This window comes from Adiantum capillus-veneris, chromosome 4 (assembly GCF_014529385.1).
Source record: "Adiantum capillus-veneris isolate H3 chromosome 4, ASM1452938v2, whole genome shotgun sequence".
NCBI lineage: Eukaryota > Viridiplantae > Streptophyta > Polypodiopsida > Polypodiales > Pteridaceae > Adiantum > Adiantum capillus-veneris.
Genome location: NC_140934.1, coordinates 43,163,314 through 43,183,731, shown reverse-complemented (window position 1 = coordinate 43,183,731; position 20,418 = coordinate 43,163,314).

Genomic DNA, 20,418 nt, shown 5'->3' with positions numbered 1-20,418 from the left:
AGAGAGAGAGAGAGAGAGAGAGACACACACACACAGAGAGAAGCTTTATGACACATCGTTATTTTCGACCATTTGTACCTCCCAAAAAATCATTGTTATCTTTTGTCATTTCTACCTCTAGAAAAATCATTGTTCCAAAACATACATAATTCTTTTGGCAGAATTCTCCCTTTTTTTTTGGACGTCTCTACTTAGGGAAAAGTCATTGTTCCAAATATACAAAATTCCTTTCATTGAGTTTGCCAAGAGGAGATTTTAAAAAATTACGGTTGGCTATTGGTGCCCTTTGCATGTGTGTGTGTGTGTGTGTGTGTGAGAGAGAGAGAGACAAAAACCTGCTCGCTTCTAAGGACTCCGACTTAATGATGATGAGCGATTGTGTGCGAGACAAAGAGAGACAACACTTGAGTTACAACTATTGAAGTTAGAAGGTGTGTGTGTGTGTGTGCGCGCGTACGTGAGAGAGAGAGAGAGAGAGAGAGAGAGAGAGAGAGAGCAAGTCTTTGATATGGGGTTGCAGGTGTGTGTGTGTGTGTGTGTGTGTGTGTGTGTGTGTGTGAGAGAGAGAGAGAGAGAGAGAGAGACAGAGCTACAATTTGAAACTGTCTTGCATCTGACCGCTCACAGTAATCGAAGGGGTGTGTGTGTGTGTGTGTGTGTGTGTGTGAGAGAGAGAGAGAGAGAGAGAGAGAGAGAGAGGCTTTATGCGACATGTCCTCACTATCTCACACGGACATGAGTTGGAGGGGATCAATAGCCCACGCCCATTTCGGGGACCGGGTGCGATCTAAGCCGTCCAATGCGGTTTGTGTAGATTCGGGAAAATAGGTAAATGCGGGTGGAGCAAAATTTGTAAATTCGGGTGTCTCCCTCCCTCCCTTACTCTCCACCCCTGGAATCGAACCCAGAACATTGCCTTTGCAAGCCTATCACCTTAACCACCTCACCTATGCGTGTTTGTTGAAAGCATTGGGAGAAGGGGTTCCCTTATGATGAACCCGCCACTGTGTAGACTTGGGTCAATTTAGTAAATTCGGGCAAATTGGTACATTCAGGCAGGTTGCAACATCGGACGGCCCACGATGCACACGCTCCCAGAAATAGGCGTGGGCCATTGATCCTCTCCTACCCATGCCCGTGTGAGATAGTGCTGAGGTGGCACTTGGCCCTGCAACTTACTTCTCTCTCCGTGCAACTCGCACTGCGCAGTTATCAAAGGTGTGTGTGTGTGTATGTGTGTGTGTGTGAGAGAGAGAGAGACACACACACACACACACACAAGCTTTATGACACATCGTTATTTTTGGCCATTTCTACCTCCAAAAAAATCATCGTTATTTTTTGTCATTTCTGCCTCTAGAAAAATCATTGTTCCAAAACATACATAATTCTTTTCCTTCAAGTCACTATGTTTTCCTATTCTGGGCAGAATTCTCCCTTTTTTTTTTTGGATGTCTCTACTTAGGGAAAAGTCATTGTTCCGAACATACAAAATTCCTTTAATTGAGTCTGCCAAGAGGAGATTTTAAAAAATTACGGGTGTTTTACAGGTTTTTACACTACTTTTTTCTATTTTGGGACAAATTAATTTCTCCTTTTCCCCTTGCCCTCAACCTGCATTTTTGAAATTTGGGTTTTTGCACTACTTTTTTCTATTTTGGGGCGGAATTTCTCCTTTTCCCCTTGCCCTCAATTGGCCTTTTTGAAATTGGAAATGGCATGTGATTAAGCTAAGACACATTTTTTTGGAACACTGTTTACCTAATCATGTCGACAATTTTGAAATTGAAAACGCCCGCTATTAAGCCGAGGCACATTTCTCCGAAACAATGTTTACCTTTGAATCATGTGTAAATCAACCGTCGATGTGAGAGTATTTTTTCAATTTTTTATACTATTTTTTCTATTTTGGGGTGGAATTTCTCCTTTGCCCCTTGCTCTCAACCGGCATTTTTAACAGATGGGTTTTTGAACTATTTTTTTCTATTTTGGGGTGGAATTTCTCCTTTTCCCCTTGCCCTCAATTGGCATTTTTGAAATTGGAAACGACACGCTATTAAGCTAAGACACATTTTTTTCGAACGCTGTCTACCTTTGAATCATGTGTATATCAACCATGTGTGCCTGTGTGTGTGTGTGCGTGTACGTGCGTGTGCATGTGCATCGTGGGCCATCAAAGGCAAGTGTGTGTGTGTGTGTGCGTGTACGTGCGTGTGCATGTGCATCGTGGGCCATCAAAGGCAAGTGTGTGTGTGTGTGTGTGTGTGTGTGTGTGTGCGCGTGTGCATCGTGGGCCATCAAAGGCAAGTGAAACCAAGACGGATGACGAACGGCCCCAATGCGGTGTAGGCAGATCCGAAGTGGCACAAGCAAATCCGAGGTAGCGAAGGTGAGAGATGGACAAAAACCTTGACGATGTTTGAAGGTTCTTTTGCACTAAATTTCTCTATTATTTGTGCTAAACTTGGGTTTTTTTCTCACCTTAAGTTGCATTGAATAGCTAATTCTCAAAATTTAGCGGTGCGATTACACTAAAAGTAGGTTTAATTCCATCTCACGTTCAAGTTGCAATGAATAACTAAATCTCAAAATTTATTGGTAGGATTACACTAAACCTAAGCTTGCTTCCCGTTTAAAAGCGGACATATGAAAAAAAACCAATAATAGATTGTCAAGGTTCTTTCCCTAACATTTGTAGGTTTTTTCATCTTTGAATCAAAATCAAAATCGGGAAAGAAATTTAACCGTGAATTTTAAAATTGAGAATGTGGAAATACACAAAACCTACGTTTTTTCAAGCAATCAGATACCACTTAGATACATAATGCTTGCTTGCAGTGGAATGACCAAAATCCGAGGTGGCAAAGGCCAGAGATGGACAAAAAATCTTGACACTATTTGAAGGTCTTTACAATAAATTTCTCTAGGATTTGGTCGCCTTAAACTTACAATGAATAGTTGTCGATGAGATTACACTAAACCTAGGTTTACTTCTATCTCACCTTCAAGTAATCACAATGAATAGATAAATGTCAAAATTTATCACTAGGATTGCACTAACCCTAAGTTTACTTCCAGTTTAAAAATCGACATATGAAAAAATTTAAAATTTACGGCAACTTCATTGTGTTTCAATGTTTTTCCCCTAAACTTTGTAGGTTTCTCATCTTTAAATCGATTCGAAATTGAAATTGAACATAGAATTTAGAGGTAGATTTCAAAATTGAATATATGGGAATACACAAAACCTACATTTTTTTCAAGCAATTGGATACCCACTCAGATACACAATGCTTCTTCTTGGACACTTGAAAATGTGCATACGAGAAATTTTAGATGCAACCTACTTTTACTTTACAACAACAGAGACAACACCCAATCAGATCATGTGTGTGTGTGTGTGTGTGTGTGTGTGTGTGTGTGTGTGTGTGTGGTCATCCTCTCCTCAGGAACCTCCTCTCCCTTCACAAGGAGCGCAATAATTTCAAAAAAGAGAGAGAGAGAGAGAGAGAGAGAGACTCTTGGCAGTGGTGTTTGACTCATTATGGGGGAATTTTGAAATATTATCGCTTTCGTATCCATAAACGAGTAGATTTGTGCAGCTCTTTATGCATATTTGAGAGTGATCGAGAGCTAAGATATTGTTACAAATTTAAGAGTTGCAGTGGTATTGATATTGTGCTCTTTTGGTTTGCACCAACATATGGGTCACATACTATAGTTGTTATGTTGATTCAACTTTGATTTTCATGAAAAACTGATGTTATGATGTTTCTTGGATGAGGTTGAAATGTTCTATTTATAGATGCCACATCAAAGAAGGCATTGGACACTATCTACATTTAGCTGGACGCTTCATCATCCACCATTTCGTATCTATGGTAACATCTAAGTATTTCCTTTGTAAAATTTTCAGCTTGGTGTTCAAACTGACAATTTTCTCATGTAGATCCACCTGGTTGGAGAGGCCCACTCTCTACGCACGATGTAGTACACATTATTGAAAGCTTGGAAGTTGTTAGGTAAGGAACATCAATGAAGAACGATGATTTTTTATATTTTTTTTGGTTATTGAACTTATTGTACTTAACCCGTTGGCTTGCAGGAATCACTGTTATTAGTGATAACATTTTAATGGAGGTGCATGAGTTTTTGAAGGACTCCAATGATACTTTCACATCAGTGTGGCTATGAATCGTAATGCAGGTTTAGCTCGCATAAGGGTTCGCGAGCTCGAAGATCGCTTGCCGACCTATGCATAATGCTCTTATAGGGATAGGTATGAGAATTTGAGGATTGTATTGTACACCTTGCATGAGGGGCATCGTCATTTTGGTAGGAGCATTCGTTGTGTGGGTCCATGGGTTTGACGAGTACCAAATGCAACATCCCGAAGGTTATCATTTTGAAATTGCAACAATTTTGTTAGTTAAGATTTAGTGTCTTTCAAAAAACTTTTTCTTTAGAGACGAACATCAGGTTATTCTTACAAAGACTACTTACAATAATGGAAGTGGATTGTTGCTTTTCTTTTAGTCCCCCCCTCCCTGTGTGTGTGTGTGTGTGTTTCTCTCTCTCTCTCTCTCTCTCTCTCTCTCTCTCTCTCTCTCTCTCTCTCTCTCTCCCCAAAACGTGCAGTCTTTTAAATTTATGTTCTAAAGTTGTTATGTTCATTCAATTCTCTATGTACTTTTTGTTGTTGCACAAAGTCGATGTGATTTATGTTGATGTCATAAAGCATCTAAAACTTTATTGCACATAATAAAACATTTAAGATATGGTTGTCACTACCTTGAATTGGATGCATAAAGATTACTGACACATGTTATCCCTTTTAAGAAAGGGGGAGGGGGGGTTACCCAAAATTGAATGATACTTCTTCTTGACCGCAGCAACGCGCGGTTCACGTACTCGTAAAAATGAAACTCACCTCCCAAATAGCCACCCTACAAGACTAGAGGACACTAGACTTTAATGAAGACCCTCTAATGGGATCTATGTCTTGCAAACACATGCATGAATTTTGAGAACAATGAACATCAAACAAAAAAGTGTCAACCAGCATCCCCCATGGATTTGAACACACCACATGGGCTATGGCAACATGATGAGGTAACCATGTGGACATGTACATTTTATTGTCCTTAAAGCCCAAACAAAAACATATAAATTTATCCCATGCAAGGAAAAATAAACCAAGATATAAAAGGATAAACTCAAACATGCCTCTTTAAAAAACGGGGACAATCGAGTTTACTTCACATCCTGCACGTACATTTGTCGACCGTAGATCGTATCATGGGGTCTTCATTAAAGACCCAATGTTCTTTAGTCTTGAGGATAGCTCCTCCTCTACTCACACATGGGCAACCCCATAATTACCTTTGCAACAATGATATGTCTCTACTAATTTATTTAAAAGATCTCAAAGGTTTACTTTGGGAACTATCCTCGCATTTTCATTGATAGAGACTGGGATAGTTTGAACTCACTCTAACAATTTTTTATTTAATTTTGGCCAATTCTCACCACATGTCGGAGATATTATGTATAATAAAACTTGTTATAGAGGATCTTATGCACAACCAAGCCATGAGATGCATTGAGAACTCAACACTTAAGATCCATAAATCATGTCCAAAAGAGCTAGCATGGTTGGTTGAGTCTTCGTCCTCCGTGACCCGGGCCATGGGTTCACGATCTTGGTAGTTGCTCATGGACGTCCTTTGGATCAACACAAGGGAAATGTCCGAACTGTTATAAAAAAAAGATCCATGAAGCCTTTAGGTTATGGATCAACATAAAAGACTAGTGATGAGAATACAATAGAAAGCAACCACCAACCAGCAGAAAACGTAGCCTCTGGCATTCCCAAATCCATGACCTGAGATGGACAAGCAATCCATCATAAGAGTAAATGCAATTGAGGACGAGTATTAGTTGCAGGAAGGTTGTAATGGGAGCCAAGCCTGGACAAGCCCTTGATGTTGCCACTGGGCTCAACCCCCCTTCGAGTAGACTTTACAAAGATTTCTAGGTTGTGATTGGTGGTGGAAGGGGAGGAACAATTAGGAGGCCATCTAAAAATGATTTAACATTTCTCATACTTGTTTTTGAAAAATATCTAGAGATTCTTTAGAAGCATATGAAGCATTTTGTGGTATTGACCCAATGAGGATTGTGGAACACCATATAGAGATTTGTACAATGTCACTATCACCGAAAAGGAAAAAAGGTATCCCATCATTCAACAGCCTTTCTGTGCACCATGGATGATGGCAACAGGGCTCGACCAATGAGGAGAAGCCTTTGATGTGGCCAATCAGGATGAGGAAGCCTTTGCATTCTCACCAATGAATGGGAAGATAAGTAAACCAATGAGAAGGCGCCAGTAAAGCAATAGCCAATCAAGAGGAAAAGTTGGTGAGCAGCCGATGAATGACGAAAAGCGGCGCCAACAAGCTGGCCAATGAGAGCCTGAGCTTATTAGTAGGCGAGAGAAGGTGGACCAATCAAGCTGCGGATGTGTCTGCATACAATGATAGAGAGAGCGAAAGTGCAAAGAAGAAAGAAAGCCGATGATTTGTTGTGACATTTCCTTGCGTGCGTGCCTTTCTCCACACCATGAATGATGAAGCCTCCCTAGCCACACAGCCACGCAGCTATTGGAGAAAAAACAAAAAAGTTCTGCACTTTAGCCTACAGTATCCCCTTTCTTTTTCACAACCCCTGCCCCGCCCTTTCCCTCTCTCCAAACACATACACATCATACACTTTTCATTGAGAGCCCTCTCCTCTGAGTAGGCGCACTACTCCTATATATATCTTTATTGGCCCTGGTACCTTTTTGTAGCACATATGTACCAAAAACAAAGAATGACCCACAAACTATACCAAAAGATTTGAACATTCTCTTTTGTGGACTTGTTACCTGAGCAGTGCCCACATAGCATATAGCTTTAAGAGTTTATATCTACCGTAGGGCGAATAACTATAGAGATCTCGCGCATATAGCCTCAAGAGTTTAAATAGCTATCGAGATCTTGATGAGGTCAAGACAAAGAGCCCTCTCTCAAAGGCAAATGAGGAGAAACTATCCGTCTATGAATTCAAATCCCATTTTTTCTTGTCATCACCATCTTTGTAGATGACGACATGATATCTTTTTTTGGGAAAAGTTGATATTGAGAAACTATCACCCCGATACGGAGCAGTTTATCACGCTTATTCATTGTTTTCATTTCTAATGTTTCTGGCCATGTGTCTCTTATATATTATATGTTCGATGTTGAGTGGGTCCATCTTTTTCCTTGGCCATACTCTCTTACAGAGCCAAGGGACCATGATGGAGTTCTTGAAGTATTACTTGGTTGTCTCTCCTGTTCAAGTGCTTCTACTGTTTTGGCACATTCACGCACCGGCTCACCCATGTTCCCACCTATCTTCACATAAGCTTAGGATGCTGCCAATAGTTTGACATGAGCGCATATCACTTTCCATGGGTCCTCGTGGAAGAAGATGTTTACCTTGCCAAGGATATCCCATGTCAAAATGGCCTAGGCCCGATCTTGCTTCACAATTGACACCAAAAACTTGGCACACAAGGACATCTTAGATGGTTGCTTTCCCCTAGCTAAATTTAATTGATACACAGAAGTTAATCAACTTATTACAAATTTTATTTTTCTTATGTCTATAAGAATATCTTTCTCATGTCTTTGTTGGGCCATGGATATTCTTATGTTTAGGGCTCCACCCCATCTACGTCTTGTAATAGCGGAGACATGGTGCACCTACAAAAACGTCCAATATAGCAATATAGTCACATAGTGAGACAAGAAGAGAGAGGGGGAGACATGATTGGCATGTATGTGTGTGAGCATTTAGCTGAATGTATGAACATGAGAGAAGATGAGGCATGGTCTCACACATAGATGGTCCCAAGAATAAAATGTCAATCTAAGGGAGCTAGTGATTGTACTAGGCAATGGAGGCACGTTAAGAGGTTGACACTCTTGTTTGAACACAATACACTCTGTAGAAACAGTCTATGAACTCTCTAACAACAGAAAACGTGATCTCTCTAACAATAGAAAACCTGATTTCTATCTCTTTGATCCAACCACATCCACATGAAAAACTAGTAGAAAATCAACTCTAATCAACACCAAACTTCGCAAGCACATTCCTTAGTAAGTCTTTTGTACTAGCATACCTTAAATTTGAACACTTGGGAAAATTGCAATTTTTTCCAGTAGCAAAATTGTAGGTCATCGAATTTGATGTTGGAGACACCTATTATGTACTCCTAAGCATTGGGAATCCAATACAGATAACAGAATCTTAGAATGACACTCCGATAGTGAGACATGTCATCTGGAAGGTTGTGGGAGTTGGTCCTTGAATCTTGCGAGACATTTGCAATGTAGATTTCGACGTGAAGAGCTCCTCGTGGCTAGCGTGTTGATGCGGGAAAAACACTAGAAAACCTGTAACATCCAATTTTTTTCCAAAAAGTACTAATTTAACAGATTCATCCATTCATGAGAAGGAAATGGGTGACTACCATTGCTCTTATCAGAGGCAAGAAAGGTGTCCTTTGACGACAAACTTCCACCACTCTTGGGTTTGCTACTACTGGAATGGAAGCTGGTGCATGACACCTCAACCGGTAATTTGTTTGGTAAGATGCACTTTCGCAATATCGTCTTCATTTTTGGTCTCCCAATAAAAAAACCATCAAATCTCATCCAACAAGCACTAGGTACAATCTTTTCCCACGCAAGAGTGAGCATCCTCATGCATGTATTTAATTGACAGGTAAATGCATGAACTCAAAACAGCTACATACCATTTTGGGGTTAAAAGTAGGAATGAATCATGGATTATATTATTTGCAAAAAGAGTAAATGTTCTCAATAATAACCAAGGGGTAATAATCGGTGTCATCCATGTTCAACAATTATAAAAATCACCCATCATGCACTAATTATCCATTGAGTTCATAAATGCCAAACAAAACAAGAGAATCATAACTATATCATCAAAATTTCACTGGATAAATTAAACCCATTTCCAATATTTAGTGATTGTTGATGCCAAGTATCAATGATCTACTTTGATGTGAGTTGAACCACATTTGCAAAGTGCAAGATGTGGTCTTCCTACCTCATAGATTCTGTTGATGCCAAGTATCAATGATCTACTTTGATGTGAGTTGAACCACATTTGCAAAGTGCAAGATGTGGTCTTCCTACCTCATAGATTCTCTCCAGATATCTTTGGTCTCTTGTAAGATGTTTAACTTTAGATATTTCTTTGCTTCCACTATGAGGTTGTCAGGAGGCCTTGGTATGTCTTCTTCATGCTCAATGGGAGCAATCTCTAGGAGTGAGGTTGTCCCCACTATTGCTTCAACACAATGTATAAGTTGCAATGCTTCATTATCTTTTGATCCTTTTCAAAGATGTTCTCTTTTGTGACCATCTACTTTCATTTGACAATTCTTGTGCTTTTTGTAAATCTTTTGATGCTATACTACTTGCTTTTTGTAGTCCTACTCCTCGTGCATGAAGCTCAATAAAAACTCTCTTCTTTGCATCTCCTCGAGTCTAAAATTCATCTCGAGGTCCTTATTTATTTTTCTCTAGAGATTGGTAGGCTAAGTCGGTCGGACGGACCCTTGGAGTAAGATGATATGGTCGGTTTTATCTGTAGCTTATTTAGAACCTCATTTTGATCCTTAAGTGTGGACTCGACTTGTGCTATCTAGATGTTGGCTACATCTATTTGCATTTACAGCCATTGGGCGTGATCACTTGTGTGTAGCACAATGGTGTTTAGCTTTTTAATGTTCTTTTCTTGCTCTTTACTTGCAGGGGAAAGTTGCTCCATAATCATTGACATGTCTATCACTCCAACCGCTTGCCTCTTGTGAGCTTTGTATCTCCTTATGGGATTGGTCGTGCAAGACACTGTACTTTTCCAAAAAAAGCATTGGCCAATTCTAGATGGGTGGTTAGATAATAGTGTGCGCTCTTAATCTCATGAATCCATTGTTGGCGAGAGTATACTTCACTTCATTTTATCTATGATATGATGATCAAAATCAGTGTAGTCTTCTATATTCTTTATGAAAGGCCACCTGTGAGGTATTGGCCTCCTCTTGTTTGATCTAGTCTTCCTCTGTTTTCCCTTCTTGGTCATCTTTAGCCTCTTCTGGAGCTTTATCTTGTGCTTGTTCTTCTTTTCCCTACTTGTCTTTGCTTTGCTCTTCTTTTCTTTGTTCTTTGTTGTTGGTGTTTGTCAAAATTTCCATTTATGTAGCTTTGGGTTCCACAGATGTTGCTTCAAGGAGACTTTTTCCTCTTCAGAATCTTCAAGAATACGAGATAGTGCTTTAGGTAGGGTTATCGAATCTTTCATAACAAATGTTGTTCCCATTATTTCTCTATTGACTTGGGCGTTGTCACTAACAACATCAATTCCTTGGGCTTATCCCTCTCTTTAGGTCCATACAAGAAATCCAATCCCACTGGAGTGTTTTCATCTTGACTAAACTTCCTGTTCATTCTCCTAAGTTTTCTAGGGTTGGGTTTGCCAAAATTCCTCGAAATCACCATGCAGACCTTGTTCCATGTTGAATTCTTCTCTTTCTCTCTCTAGTCTAACGTCTCTTTGTGAGGATGCTTTGAATTTTGGTGGCAATACGGTGCATTTGTGCACTTGCCTACCTTTGATTCCCTTTGGTAGATCCTTTTCTTTCTTCCTCTTCATTAGAAGGTCCTTGTGTGTCTTCAGCTATTCCTTTGGGGCTTTATCCATGAGGTCTTGTACTTCATTTTCTTGTTCCTCATCACTTTCCTCATTTTCATCCTTGGAATGTTCCATGAGATTTCTTTTAGATTGCGTTGCAAGAAAATTAGTGGTCTCCACCTCTTCCTCTTCATTCTGGACACAAGCTATAAGCCATGCATTTTGGTTGGGTGCTGAGGGTATGTTCTCTACCATGCCCACAACATGGTATGTGATCCTTGTCAAAAGTTATGGGGCTTTGAGGTAGGAGTCTCCACTTCTTTTCTTGGTGCTATTTAGGGTATTGAGCACATACAAAGCATGATCAATTGACATATGCATTTTTTCCTTTAGTACATTTTAAAGGCTCATACCATGGCATGATTGGGGGTGGTGTGCCTTGGTGGATATCTAGTTGAAAAGTTAAAGTTCTAACGATAGAGGCGTGTGGGGTCTTCGTCCGGTGTCTGGATCAGGTCAACGAAAATGGAAATTTTAGTGATTTTGGTGAACACCTCTATTCTTTTCTTCTCTTTAGAACTCATTGAAACATGTGGATAGCTTCAAATCTTTTTCCACTATCTTTTTGGTGATATTACATCTCTAGACTGCCCTATAGAGTCTGTGATTTGGGCAATGTCGTCTTCTTGGATAGTACTCAAAAGTTCCTTTGATCTTAATAGATGCACTCCACATGGCTCCATATTGGAGAAATCCCAATCTTTAGTTTACTTTTCTAGTCTTTGGTGCCTTTGCCACATGATATATTTCCTTTGGTAGAAGTTGGAATTCCATTGCTTGATTATTAGCAGTTCTTAGGGATTTCATTAATGTGATCATCACAAATGCGCGAACATGTTAATAACATTGAGTGATCACTTTTTAAAACACGTGATCACGTTAAATATTCGTGTGATCTTCCTATTAACCTACAAAAATCACCCAAATTGATAGTCACACCAAGATTTTCCATATCCTCGTAGACCCGTTGGTGGATTTTTGCCATATCCAAGTGGGATTTCCACAAACAAAATAGCCCAATAGGCTTTTGGTGAGTTATCATGACACGATTCATCCTCTTAAATGTGATCATGTAAAGTGTAACTATGTGAGTATGATAATAACACATTGTAATGACAAAACATTTCACATGATTATAAAATCCTTGGAAATTCTAAATCTTCCATGGAAGATAACTCCACATGGTTCTCTTCTAGTTGTGCTTCCCCCTCATAGGCCTTCTTGTACACTGTAATAGATTCTTCCAGTAGTTGGTAGGGTGGAAGCTCGTGTAACTTCTGCTTCATTTTTCTCCTCTTTTGAGTAGTTTTTGGTGATTATTGCATTTAGCTTGTAGGCATCATTTAGGATTTTACAAGTTAGGACATTTCAAAGTTGATGTTCTTTCCAAGTCATCCTTTGAGCTTGGAATTGCCAAATATAATCTTTACGCTTATAGATTATCACTAACACAAAAGTCACTTTTGAACAAAAAATTTCAAAGCAAAATAATAATCGTAAATATTATATAAAGCTTGATTTTGGAATGAAATTTGGATTTTGGTTATGCACATGGGTTAAGGATAAATGTGGGAGGGAGTGCTTTGGGAGTCCAAATTCTTGTAAAGCTAGTATATGGGCTTCTTCATTAGGAAATTTCAGAGGTCATTTGGAGGGCCATATGAAGAGAGAGAATAATAGAGCGCGTCCAATGAGCACGAAGGCTACGTTACGTAGGAAAGTACGTGGAAAGACTCAAAAAATAAGAAAATAGCATAAAACTTTCACGAATCTAGGATTGTAGCATCGTAATTTCCTTCCTTTTACCGAGCTTTTAGGTGCTTGCATGTGGTCCCACTTCTGATATTCTCTTATGGTCATTAACGTACTGGAGGGTGACCATTAAGCCCGCACAAGATATTGGAATTCTAAAACACTTTCCCTCCATTAGAATGCTTTCAAAGTGAATCTCCCTCCACTAAAGCTTTTCTCTGAGAGCTATGGATTCCACGTCTTCTCGCCCAAGAGGCTCCAGGTGTTTACTGTCTCTCACACCAACAACCAACAACTGCACTTTGCCTAGAAGGCCAAGTAGTAGCATATCCTCAATTACAATATCAACTTCAATAAGTGCAGAGAACCAATGGGTTGGACAAAGGATAAACAAAGGTTCATGGGTCCTCATGCAACCAAGAAGACCCAAGAGGTCTAGTGGTATCAACATTTACCGCTCAGCATGGAAGGCCAGAGTGTTGGATTTCAAAGTTGAAATCGGCAAAAGATCTGTAAAGGAAGTTCTTGTTCAGCATGTGTTTACCCATCCATAGGTGATAGCAAACGGTGGAAATGTATCAGATATACATCAACCACATTGCAATTGTAAGTACTCTTGACATGTGAACTTACTGATACTCTCATTATAACTTTTCTTATATATTTTGCAATGTTTCTCCCGCTTGTTATGAGCAATGTCTCCATTCTTCACAGCTCAATTACATTAGATTTGTCATTTGTACTTATTGATACTCTTAGTTTAACTCTTCTTATATATATTGCAGATGTTTATCCCTCTTCTTATGAGCAATGGGAGCCTGTGGAGTGCATAATAGGCCTCTTCCATGCTGTTCATGCCCACATTGGTTCTCTACAGTATTCAGGAAGGAGCAGCAAAAGACTGGCTGATGAGGGAATATTTTTTTATGACCACTTCTACCAACTCAGCTCAGGGAATAAGAATGGCATGTTGGTGAAAGTGCCTCTACCAACCGATTGGAACACTGTGGACTGGCCAGTTCCCGAGGAAACAATGGTGGAGGCAATGCGAAGTAAGCTCTACAAGGATATACAAAGGTCTCTACGTAGCTCTATTCCCACCAAACTGGTTAGAATTGCAAACTTTTGTCCTGTTGCACTCTTCATAGAGTTGTTTCATAGCTAGCAAATCACTGTTACTCTCGTTTTGGTATATGCAATCACAAATGCGCAATGGTAAGTACATTCCTATGGACCAGGTTTCTGCAGGTTTGGAAGATAATCCTGCTGTGGATGTGGAAGTGATTGATAAAGATCATGGCCTACTGTTGGTGGTTACAATAAGGGAGCTATGCAGTCTTCAGCATTTGTGGCATGACATAATTGAAGAGTCAATGGACAAGGACCTATCATATTTTTCCTTTTTCCTAGCTGGCCGTAAGGTGATGCGGCGAAGGGAAAAAGATATTTTGTGCAAAGAGTTGGATGGTCGGGTTGAAGTAGTGTCAATGTAACAGATATTCTTGTGAACCCAAGTGTATACAAATGACTTTCAATACATGAAGTTTATTGAGCTCATTTTTCAATTGTGCCCTATGAAAAAGTGTGCTTGAAATACATTTCTTTACCATGTCAAATCTCTCTCTCTCTCTCTCTCTCTCTCTCTCTCTCTCTCTCTCTCTCTCTCTCTCTCTCTCTCAATGTTAGACAAGACAAAGACATGATAGAAGAGTCATCTTAATTCATTAGAAAGTACAAACTCGTCCGTGAACAATGGACTGAGATACAATTTCTGTAAGTATGGAATCAGAATGTCTTCAAGGTAAAAATCGAAGGAATGCCCCTCGAAAGAAGGTGGTGAGATAGTTGTTCCCGGCGGATTTAGTTCTCCCTTTTCGGGAGTATCATCAATCAGTAGTGTATTAGTTGCATCAAAGGGTACACCGATTTGGCTAAACGGTTTGTACAAAAGTGGTAAGTGTGGTTTTTTAGGGTGGTAGTGGCCCTCAATCCGTGTTACGAAAACTATGTTCATGTGCAAGTCATTTCAGCAGTCATCCTGTGACAAACTTCTTGACAGCTTTGCATTGAAGACCATATGGAAACTCTGAAGCACGGAAGAAGAAACTGAATAAATTCCTTGGTTCCTGGACGAACCACGACTCGACAAGTTCCCATCCGAAACGTTTGCAAATCCTCAAAGGGTTCTGTGTCACCGAGAGGCACCCGCATCAGCAGCAATCCATTGACGTCCAAGATAATCAACCTCTGTAAAAGTTGACAAGTACATATAAGTAGTTAGAAGCTGAACAGATTTTGCCATACTTGAATAGACATTACCGGAACAACCGTATCTACAGGTAGCAAGGGTCCATACTGGATCTCTTTGTTGCTCTCCTCTGCTTTATCTTCATTATTCACATCTTCATAGTCATCATTCACATCTTCATCAGGGGTCTCCCCCATGGCTCTTTCTGCCTCATTCAAGGTTTCCTCCAAGGTCTTTTCCTCTCCCTCGGTTGACCGGATTGCCTCATACATCCTTGCCTGATCCATATCGGTTTGCTCATCCCTAGGCCTGCTTTCCTCATCCATATCCTTTTGCTCATCTATAGGCCTGCTTTCCTCATCTTGGGTTTCAGCCATAGGCTCTTTTGGCTCCTCCACTGGCTGACTTGGCTCTTTCATTGTCTCCTCTAGTTGTACACTAGCACCTTCCATATGCTCATTTGACCTTTCCTCATCCTCGGCTCTTTCATCTTCTGCTGATATGACCCCCTCGGCCCGTTGTGATTCCACTGTATCGGATGCAGGGGTTTGTCGTGGTGGCACGTCATGTATTGTTAGATCAATAGTGCGGTCATCCAAGCCGCTATCTTCAAGCTCTCTGGGACTAGACATAGTAAGCAGGTGTTGTATTAAACTTACCCGGTATCTTTGCAAATAATCATATGTGTAGTTTTTTAAAGCACTCTGCAAAATTGAAAGACCACATGGTGATAATTCTTTTATAAACTAAACCAAAACTAACTGAATGCATTGCCAAATGGGTACCTTAGTCATGAAAGGTTTTAATGCAAAGTAGCTTTGCAGGACATATTCTGCATGGAGAAGACATCTCCAACCGCAAGAATTTCCATCGGTTTGATTTGGGACAGGTACATCTTTGATTGGGGCCTTGTATAGTTCATACCTTCCACAAAGCTTGCCATAGGCAAGCAACAACCTCTTTATACAACTGCACAAAGCAATGTCACGATGTTAGCATGAGGCTTCAAATTTACATGGATATCTATAAGAAACACTTTCTGATACAAAACACTTACAACCTAATTTCAGGGTGGGTTCCTTTTATTGAATTGAACACCCACACTGCTGGTTGGTCAACATCAAGGCATATGAGACTCCAGTGATGGTTGTTCTCATATGGAAAGATGATGACAGTAACTTCTAGCATAGCACAGTGGAGAAACCAACTCTCAAAGGTCCCAGATGGACTGTTCTTTTGTCTAATAATCACTGACATTTTTGGATCAAGAAGAAACACCTCTTTGTGGGTTTGCAGTGGGAGTTGACTTTTGATCAGGCTGCAGAGACTCTACCTGAGTTAGCAAACCTATTATCTGAGTTTTCAAAGCTAGAAAGATAGTAACACTTACTTAAGACAAGCATAGATAATTGTGTCTGAAATCTGAGCATCTGGATTCTGCAATAAATTAATGTCCACTTTTTCCAGAGCTAGCTTTCTGGCTCCATCTACAAATGGTATCTCTGCAAGCAAACCATCCTTCATTGAAAGTAGAGTTTCTTGATTGCTTGCCTCTATGGACAGGGTCAGAGTGCATTCTGTTTGCCTCTGGGACTCCACTGCTACCTTTGCTTTCTCCTTAAGCTCTGCTTCCCTCATGTCCTCTGTTTGGCAAGCAATAGTCTCTGCCCTTGCCCTTGTATTCACATCATGTGTGATATCTACAACTGTGAGTTGTGGCACTAGCTCCGGGGGGTATAACAAAATTTCCCTCATTTTCTTATCCCTGCAGACATTGGGGACCAGTAGTTTGTCATACCTCCACCTTATTCTTTTCAGTGTCTCACTATCTTTGTCCATTATAGTAACCCTGTGGGCATCGGCTGCAACAATGGTCATGTCACTGAAGTACTCTAGTAGGAAGTCCTCTGCTGCTTCTTGTAGAGCCATTAATGCCACCACCTTCCACCTTTTGGTGCCCCAGGTAGCTTCTTCACATATGGACCTCACCATCCTCTGAAAGGGCAGCTTTGGTATGCATAAATCTACACATTTCTGTGCCTTTCTGATTTCTCTGAAAAGTCCCATGCAGGTTTGTAACTTCTTCAGCCTTGGCCCTTTCAGAATTTTATTGGGTTTTTCAGGTCTTTTCTTTGGGGTTGCAGATCTGCTACTTGCTTTAGATGCTAATCCTGGTCCCTTGCCTGCCTTCCTTGCAGTGGCTTTTGTTCTAGACATTTCACTGTATACAAAAAGAAGAGTCTCTCTCTCTTTCTCTCTCTCTCTCTCTCTCTCTCTCTCTCTCTCTCTCTCTCTCTCTCCTTTCTATAGCTTAGCAAATTTAAATAGAGAGAGAGAGAGAGTGAGATAGCCCATTACTAAAGGCGCGCGTGGAGCACGTTTTGACCTCAACAAACACCTCCGCGCGCCGTTAGTACAAGGTAAAAGAAATACTCACTCTCTCTCTCTCTCTTCTCCCCGCCTTACATCCTCTCTCTATAACACTCAGACATACACTGGTCAATGCACAGTACTAACGGCGCGCATAGAGACATGCACACCGGTTATGCCTCTCTACGCGCGCCTTTGGTATAGAGAGAGAGAGAGAGAGAGAGAGAGAGAGAGAGAGAGAGAGAGAGAGAGAGAGAGAGAGAGAGAGAGAGAGAGAGAGAGAGAGAGAGAGAGGCTATGTGTGTGTGTGTCTGTATTTGTGTGTGTGTGTGTAAGTTATATTTGTGTGTGCGTGTGTGTTTGTGATTTGTGTGTGTGTGTCTCTCTATGTGTGTGTGTGTCTGTGTGTGTGTGTATGTTATATTTGTGTGTGTGTGTGTGTGTATGTTTTATATGTGTGTCTGTGTTTGTGAGTGAGTGTGTGTGTGTGTGTGTGTATGTGTTGTGTTTGTGACTGTTTGTGTGTGTTGTTTGTTAAGACTGAGCTTGGTACTGTGACAGAAACAGAGAGAGAGAGATAGAGGCAAAGGCAAAGGGAGAGAGAGAGAGAGGGCCAAACCTCCTGAGGTTGCAGACCTTCGTTATGTCGATGGGTCGGCTTGCTGTCAGAGACGCAGACGACGGCTCTTGCACTCTCTCGCTCTCTCTCTTTCACTCACTCTCTTTCACGAGGTGTGGTTTTTCTCTCTCTTGACCTCTATATATGACGTACAAAAGTATACGGTCTCAATAATGACCGCACGTGTGACAACATGCAATTATACTCTAATTTATAGTAACACGTGGGGCGCCGCCGTGTGTATCTGTTATAAGTGTGATTTTGAGAGAGAGAAAGAGAGAGAGAGAGTGAGAGAGCGAGCGAGAGAGAGAGAGCCATAGAAAGAGAGAGAGTGATAAAGAGAGAGAGAGAGTGATAGAGAGACAGAGAGAGAGAAAGAGAGAACAGATTGTGAGAGAGATAGAGAGAGGGAGAGACACAGATTGAGAGAGAGATAGAGAGAGGGACTCCTTACTCTTAGAGAGAGAGAGAGGGAGGGAGAGAGACAGAGTCAGTTTGACAGGCAAAAAGCAATGGAGGAGACACCTCCCTTGGAGTTTCTGCAAACCCCACCAACAAAAGGTGATCTCTCACTCTTTCTCTCTGTATTTCCAACAGTTGATACAAATTGTGTGTGTGTGTGTGTGTGTAAACAAAGAAAAACCCAGACTGTTGTTCAACACACACACACACACACACCTCAACACATACTTTCATAGACAGAGACACACACACATACACACATACACACAGACACACACACAAAGATATACACATTCTCTCTCTCCCTCCCCTCTCTGTCCCCGTTACTAACGGCACGCAGAGCCAACCAAACATTGGCTGCAGCTCTCTCCGCGCACCTATAGTATAGTTATGACTCTCTCAAAAAGCACGTTTTCGTCCTTGCGCACCTTTCCCTCAATTGTACTTAAGGCACGCGTAGAGAGTTGCAAAAAGCACGTTTTCGTCCTTGCGCGCCTTTAGTACAAAGAGACACATACAAAGAGAGAGAGACAGAGAGAGAGAGAGAGAGAGAGAGAGAGAGAGAGAGAGAGAGAGAGAGAGAGAGAGAGAGAGAGAGAGAGAGACTATGTGTGTTTTTGTTTGTGCTTTGGTGAGAGACAAAGATATATATATATATATATATATATATATGGAGAGAGAGAGAGAGAGAGAGTGAGACTTGTCATGTTTCCTGATGAATAGGATTAAGGTCCAGTAGGCAGAAGAGGCTGAAACCAGACCCAGAGCTTGTGCCAGGATTTCAACCTTTGCAGGCTCAGTTGCTTAATGTTTCTGCCAAAAGAACTGCTGACTTTTGTCAGGACATATCTGAAGAAAAGTCAATTGGTGAAGATCAATCAGAGAGGTCACCAGGGCAAGAGGATCCCTCACCCTACAAGGCTCCCTCACCCTGTACAGTACTTGTGAAGAAAAATACAAGAAAGAGGAATATAGACTTCTCAGATGATGCAGATGTGCTAGAAAGTAGTCCCTGTACAACTAAATGTAAAGACAAAGAGGATGTGTCTTCTCTGGAAGACCCAGCTGCAACTGATGAGAGGCTGTTTGATTTTGCAGCATCTTGTGGTGCTGGGGACAAGTTTGATCTAGTTCATTCTATGTTTAATCCAAAGTTTGACATTGAAGACCTGTTAGCTCAGCACAGTAATTTCTTGCAGTCCTACAGAGATAAGTTTGAAGTGATGGTGCAGGTAGGGAGGGTTGTTCTGCCTACTATGACTCTTGTGCATTTAAATGACTGTGGTAGAAAGGGACAAGGACTGAAGAAGTATAGGGAATTACCACCTTCTTGCCGACATTCAGCCTGCCCTTTGCATAAAAAAGAATGCAAACTCATTCAGGAAGCCTTTGGCTTTATGATTTACCTGAACAGCCTGTTTGGATTCCTCATGCAGAATCCTGATGAGGTGTTAGAGGAGCAAGATGCAGCACCAGATGAAGAATGCGAGGAGACAACTCATATACAAGAAGTCGAGGAGGTTGAAGACATAGTCGACCTTGAGGTTGAGGCAATTGAAGTACAAAGAAGTAAGATGCTCTCTGTGAAAACCACAAAAATCAAACTTCCATTGGATGTCAGTAACTTCACTGAGAAGCATGCTCAGATGATGTTGCCTGATGTGCCTGACTTCAGGATTGGAGATAGGACCTATATCTTCTTACATGATGTGCAAAGTGTCTTTTATTTAAGGGAGGATTTCTCCCTGGCTATTATTTCCAGAGTCCAAGAGGAGAGGAGTGGATTTGTTTCAGAGGATAGTAGTGATGATGAGGCAATGGAAACATCCAGCAATCCAATGGAATGCCTTCGAAGATGCTTTGAGAAAGCTGAAAAATACAAGGAGACACTACCTGATGAAGCCACCTTCCAAGCAATAAGACAAAGCCTAAGACCATCAACAAGTAACAAAGAAGTGGAGGATTGGTTTAACCATTCAGGTCAGGGGTCAACTACATCTGTAGACCTGTGGCAGGAAAACCTCTTTCTGCAGGATGAGAGCTTCATGGTAACTCTCTCTCTCTCTCTCTCTCTCTCTCTCTCTCTCTCTCTCTCTCTCTCTCTCTCTCTCTCTCTCTCTCTCTCTCTCTCTCTTTGTGTCACTTCTGACAT